Source organism: Ranitomeya variabilis, chromosome 4, assembly GCF_051348905.1.
Source record: "Ranitomeya variabilis isolate aRanVar5 chromosome 4, aRanVar5.hap1, whole genome shotgun sequence".
NCBI classification, from domain to species: Eukaryota; Metazoa; Chordata; class Amphibia; order Anura; family Dendrobatidae; genus Ranitomeya; species Ranitomeya variabilis.
Genome location: NC_135235.1, coordinates 584470680 through 584477287, shown reverse-complemented (window position 1 = coordinate 584477287; position 6608 = coordinate 584470680). Strand labels below are relative to the sequence as shown.

Genomic DNA, 6608 nt, shown 5'->3' with positions numbered 1-6608 from the left:
CTTGTCTACTGTTTTTAATTACATAAGAATGGAAACCTATTCATATAGAAAGGTGAGTGAATCCTTCCAGTGGTCCAGCCTGGGGTGGGAGGCAGCCATAGCAATATCATAATGCTGCCCAGTCTAATTCATTTACAGATTGGCCACGAACAATCAACGTAAGTCATATATATATATATATATATATATATATATATATATATATATATATACATAATAGAACAAACGCGGCAGCACTCACCAATCCTGCAGTTCAAGTGTCCTTTATTGAAATACACGGAAAAACATCTTCACGGCTCGGGGGAGTGAAACAAACAAGGAGTGCGAAGGATGAGACGACGGCCGTTTCACGCTACAGAGATCGCTTCTATGGGTCCATGTCAGAGAGGAAGTGACGCCTGGATAAGTAGGTGAGTAACCACAAACTCCTCCTGCTTCAACCTCCAATCGGACAATAGAAAGGTGCACTGTGCATATTAAAAACAACTTAAAAACAAATGCGAAAACACGTTGCATACATGGACAAACAAGGAATCATAATATACAATCCTGAATTCCTGTAGACAAAACACAGATCACAGTACGATATGTCACAAAAGGGGCATTTAAGATAAACGGCACCAAACCCCGCCTATCATATCGTGTGGAAAGAGAACATCCATCAGGGAAACCTGCAGAGAAAAATATACTAGGGAAAAAGGAAACGCAACATCATAAATATAGACAGGCAAAATCAAGGAAAAGTATAACAGGAATATCCCTGCAAGGCTAATTTTGTTTGTCCATGTATGCAACGTGTTTTCGCATTTGTTTTTAAGTTGTTTTTAATATGCACAGTGCACCTTTCCCAATCCCAAGTCGCTGACTGGTCGCGTCAAAATGGCCACGACCAATCAGCGACTGGCACAGTCCGGCGGTGAAATGGCCGCTCCCTACTCCACTGCAGTCAGCGCCCGCTCTATACTCCCCTCCAGTCAGTGCTCACACAGGGTTAACGGCTGCGTTATGCCGCGGTGTAACGCACTCCGTTAACGCTGCTATTAACCCTGTGTGACCAACTTTTTACTATTGATGCTGCCTATGCAGCATCAATAGTAAAAATATCTAATGTTAAAAATAATATAAAAAATCATATAGTCACCCTCCATCGGCCCCCCCCCCCCCCCCGGATGCAGCACAGGCCTTTCCCGCTCCTCGTGACACTCCGGTGACCGGTCCATGCATTGCGGTCATCATCTTGCGAGACCGCAATGCACTCTTGGGACCAGAGCATCGCGAGGATCATCGGTAAACGCCTGGGCTGAATCCGGGGGGCCGACGGATGGTGAGTATATAACTATTTTTCATTTAAAATCTTTTTTTTAACAGGGATATGGTGCCCACATTGCTATATACTACGTGGGCTGTGTTAGATACTACATCTCTGTGCTATATACTTTATGGGCTGTGCTATATACTACGTGGCTGTGGTATATATTACGTGGCTGGGCAATATACTGCATGGGCAGTGTTATATACTATGTGGCTGGGCAATATACTATGTGGCTGGGCAATATACTATGTGGCTGGGCAATATACTATGTGGCTGGGCAATATACTATGTGGCTGGGCAATATACTATGTGGCTGGGCAATACGCTACTTGGCTATGCTATATTTCTCTGCTGTATCTGTGCATCATGAATCGTGGTATGTGTTAAAGAGGGGGGCCCACTGAGACTCTTTCGCCCGGGGCCCTCAAAAACCTGGAGCCGGCCCTGGCTTCACTGATTGTTCGCGCCCGGGCGTGACCAATCAGCGACAGGCGCAGTCCGCCCGCAAATTGGCGCGGAATTTGAACCACGCTTTGCTAAGTGGTCGCGGCCGGCCGAATCCTGTGTATAAATTGCATTATTCTGAAAACTTCATAAATAAACTACATACATATTCTAGAATACCCGATGCGTTAGAATTGGGCCACCATCTAAAATAAATAATAATAAAAAAAAAAAAAAAATATATATATATATATATATATATATATACACACACACACACACACACACACACACACACACACACACACACACACACACTCATGGCCAAAAGTATTGACACCCCTGCAATTCTGTCAGATAATACTCAGTTTCTTCCTGAAAATGATTGCAAACACAAATTCTTTGGTATTATTATCTTCATTTAATTTGTCTTAAATGAAAAAACACAAAAAGAATTGTCCTAAAGCAAAAATGGATATAATTCCACACCAAACATAAAAAAGGGGGTGGACAAAAGTATTGGCACTGTTCGAAAAGTCATGTGATGCTTCTCTAATTTGTGTAATTAACAGCACCTGTAACTTACCTGTGGCACCTAACAGGTGTTGGCAATAACTAAATCACACTTGCAGCCAGTTGACAAGGGTTAAAGTTGACTCAACCTCTGTCCTGTGTCCTTGTGTGTACCACATTGAGCATGGAGAAAAGAAAGAAGACCAAAGAACTGTCTGAGGACTTGAGAAACCAAATTGTGAGGAAGCATGAGCAATCTCAAGGCTACGAGTCCATCTCCAAAGACATGAATGTTCCTGTGTCTATCGTGCGCAGTGTCATCAAGAAGTTTAAAGCCCATGGCACTGTGGCTAACCTCCCTAGATGTGGACAGAAAAGAAAAATTGACTAGAGATTTCAACGCAAGATTGTGCGGATGTTGGATAAAGAACCTCGACTAACATCCAAACAAGTTCAAGCTGCCCTGCAGTCCGAGGGTACAACAGTGTCGACCCGTACTATCCGTCGGCGTCTGAATGAAAAGGGACTATATGGTAGGAGACCCAGGAAGACCCCACTTCTTACCCCGAGACATAAAAAAGCCAGGCTGGAGTTTCCCAAAACTTACCTGAAAAAGCCTAAAACGTTTTGGAAGAATGTTCTCTGGTCAGAAGAGACAAAAGTAGAGCTTTTTGGGCAAAGGCATCAACATAGAGTTTACAGGAGAAAAAAAGAGGCATTCAAAGAAAAGAACACGGTCCCTACAGTCTAACATGGCGGATGTTCCGTGATGTTTTGGGGTTGCTTTGCTGCCTCTGGCACTGGACTGCTTGACCGTGTGCATGGCATTATGAAGTCTGAAGACTACCAACAAATTTTGCAGCATAATGTAGGGCCCAGTCTGAGAAAGCTGGGTCTCCCTCAAAGGTCATGGGTCTTCCAGCAGGACAGTGACCCAAAACACACTTCAAAAAGCACTAGAAAATGGTTTGAGAGAAAGCACTGGAGACTTCTAAGGTGGCCAGCAATGAGTCCAGACCTGAATCCCATAGAACACCTGTGGAGAGACCTAAAAATGGCAGTTTGGAGAAGGCACCCTTCAAATATCAGTGACCTGGAGCAGTTTGCCAAAGAAGAATGGTCTAAAATTCCAGCAGAGCATTGTAAGAAACTCATTGATGGTTACCGGAAGCGGTTGGTCGCAGTTATTTTGGCTAAAGGTTGTGCAACCAAGTATTAGGCTGAGGGTACCAATACTTTTGTCTGGACCATTTTTGGAGTTTTGTGTGAAATGATCAATGTTTTGCTTTTTGCTTCATTCTCTTTTGTGTTTTTTCATTTAAGACAAAATTAAATGAAGATAATAATACCAAAGAATTTGTGTTTGCAATCATTTTCAGGAAGAAACTGAGTATTATCTGACAGAATTGTAGGGGTGTCAATACTTTTGGCCATAACTGTATATATATTTGTATTTAGTCAGCCACCAATTGTACAAGTTCTCCCACTTAAAAAGAGAAGAGAGGCCCGTAATTGACATCATAGGGAGACCACGTCTGTGAAAGTTAATATTGAGAAAACAAATCCAGAAAATCACCTTGTCTGATTTGGCAAGATTTATTTTTCAAATTATGGTGGAAAATAACCAAAGAATACCATGTTCTTTGGTCACTGTTCGAGATGAGCAAGCACTAAAATGCTCGTTACTCAAACTGAGCAATTCCTAATGCTCATTTCGAGTAACGAGTATAATGGGAGTCAATAGGAAAGCTGAGCATTTTTCCGGTAGACCCTACAAGGAGTGAAAATGTTGAAATGGATGATGTCACTATTGTGTCAGAAGGATCACCACTAGCATCAATGTGACATTCCGCACCCCCTGGAGACACGTAAAGCGACCTTGGTACAGTTATACACAGACACCCCCCTTCCACACAGGACCAGGGAGGCACAGTGAGTGAGAGGAGGTGGCCCACGCAGTCGCTGACATGACACCACACTCGCTCACAACTGACAGGCTGTGAGGCCCCTTTCACTATAACCAGTGAAACAGAGCGACGCCAGCATGGGGTAGGACGGCACCAGTTCCTCATTAGATATAAGCTTGGTCCGTTAACTGGATGATATCTGGTGAAAAACTAGCCACAGAAACATTCAGGCTATGTGCACATGTTGCGGATTTTCCCGTGGATCCACAGCGCTTTTGACGCTGCGGATCTGCAGCAGTTTTCCATACGTTTAACAGTACCATGTTAACCTATGGAGAACCAAATCCGCTGTGCATATGCTGCGGAAAAAAATGCGCGGGAACGCAGCATTGTTTTTTTCCGCATCATGTCAATTCTTTTTGCGGATCTGCAGCGTTTCTGCACCCATAGACTTTCATTGAGTCAGGCACATCCGCAGCAAAACCGCAGATGTAAAAACGATGTGTTTTAGCTGCGGGGGAAATACTGCAGATCGGGAGGAGTGAAGTGTGTGGGCGGTGACTGTGTACGGGCAGGGTCTGCGGGCTGTCCGTGGGTCTGCCAGGGCTACTGCGGGCTTTCAGGGTGCGTGCGGGGCTGTCCGGGGGTGTGTTTGCGCAGGCATCGTCCCATCAGGCTATGCCTGCTACAGTGACAGTGATTGACACATTAGCCAATGATGGGACACTAGTAGTACCATCATCCGGCTAATGTGTCGAATGTAAGAAAAAAACAAAATGCATACATACAGTACAACATACAGTATATACAACATATGACTTACAGAACATACTACTTACAACAGAACATACAACATATGACATACAGAACATACAACATACAGTACATACAACATACAGTACATACAACATATGACATACAGTACATACAACATACTACTTACAACAGTACATAGACATACAGTACATATAAACACATACAGTACATACAACATGGAGTACATACTCCTAATCACCTTGATCCCCGAAGCCATTGCTCACCTGTAAAAAAATATTAAAATAATAAACAAACAATATACTCCCTATGTCCGCAGATATCCAATTAATACGACTGTCCCACGACAATCTCCCGTGGAGAGCAGCCATATCAGCTGATGCAACCGCTCTCCAGGGGCTCCGGGATACAGTGAGGGAAGTTATCCTTCCGCACTGTATCCCTCCGCTGCTGTGAGAAATAGTTCCTACTCTCACTTGTGGCACTACTGTGTGGGAAAATTCCCACGCAGCTTTGCCATAAAGTGAGAGCCTGATCTAAAGTAACCTCAGTAATGCACTGCAGGAGCCATTGTCTCCTGTCAGTGTGTCGCTGGAAGCCTATAGAGCAGTGACATCACCCGATGTCACTGTTCTATAGGGGAGATCATCTTGGGACATTTGTTATTAATTGGACTATGGCGGAAAGTAAGTATACGGTTGGTTTATTATTTTTAATTTTTTGAAGTCGATCGAGTATGGTGAAATTCAGAATATTAAAATACTTTTTTCTGGCTGTGTGTTTATTTTATTTTAACTCTTTCACTACTGTATCTATATCTATCTATAGATATATTTATAGATAGATAGATCTATCCATATATCTATGTGTCTATAGATATATCTATCTACATCTATCCATAGATATATCTATCCATCTTGAACTGTCCTCCCATCTCTCTTCCTGATCCCTCTTCGACCACTTACAATCTGGCTTCCGGTCACACCACTCCACTGAAACTGCCCTAACTAAGGTCACCAATGACCTATTAACCGCCAAGAGCAAGCGACGCTACTCTGTCCTCCTCCTGGACCTCTCCTCTGCCTTTGACACAGTGGACCATTCCCTATTACTACAGACCCTCTCATCCCTTGGCATCACAGACTTGGCCCTATCCGGGATCTCTTCATACCTAACAGACCGGACATTAGGCGTCTCCGACTCACACACCCCTCCTCACCTCGCCCCCTATCTGTCCGAGTCCCGCAGGGTTCAGTTCTAGGGCCCCTGCTCTTCTCCATTTACACCTTTGGCCTGGGACAGCTCATAGAATCTCACGGTTTCCAGTATCATCTCTGTGCTGATGACACGCAGATCTACATCTCTGGACCAGATATCACCACCCTACCAACCAGAATACATCAATGTCTGTCCACTATTTCATCCTTCTTCTCCGCTAGATTTCTAAAACTTAACATGGACAAAACAGAATTCATTGTCTTTCCCCCATGTCACGCGACATCCCCAACAAACCTATCCTATTACAGTAAACGGCTGCCCACTCTCCCCAGTCCCACAAGCTCACTGTCTTGGGGTAACCCTTGACCCTGATCTCTCCTTCAAAACACATATCCAAGCCCTTTCCACTTCCTGCCGCCTTCAACTCAAAAATTTTTCAC

General features: G+C 43.9%; 1 protein-coding gene across 1 annotated transcript in view; it reads left to right on the top strand.

Moving 5' to 3' along the window:
• Positions 1–6608, top strand: part of CCM2L (CCM2 like scaffold protein) — a 38193-nt gene that overhangs the window by 12107 nt on the left and 19478 nt on the right. The window lies entirely within an intron of this gene.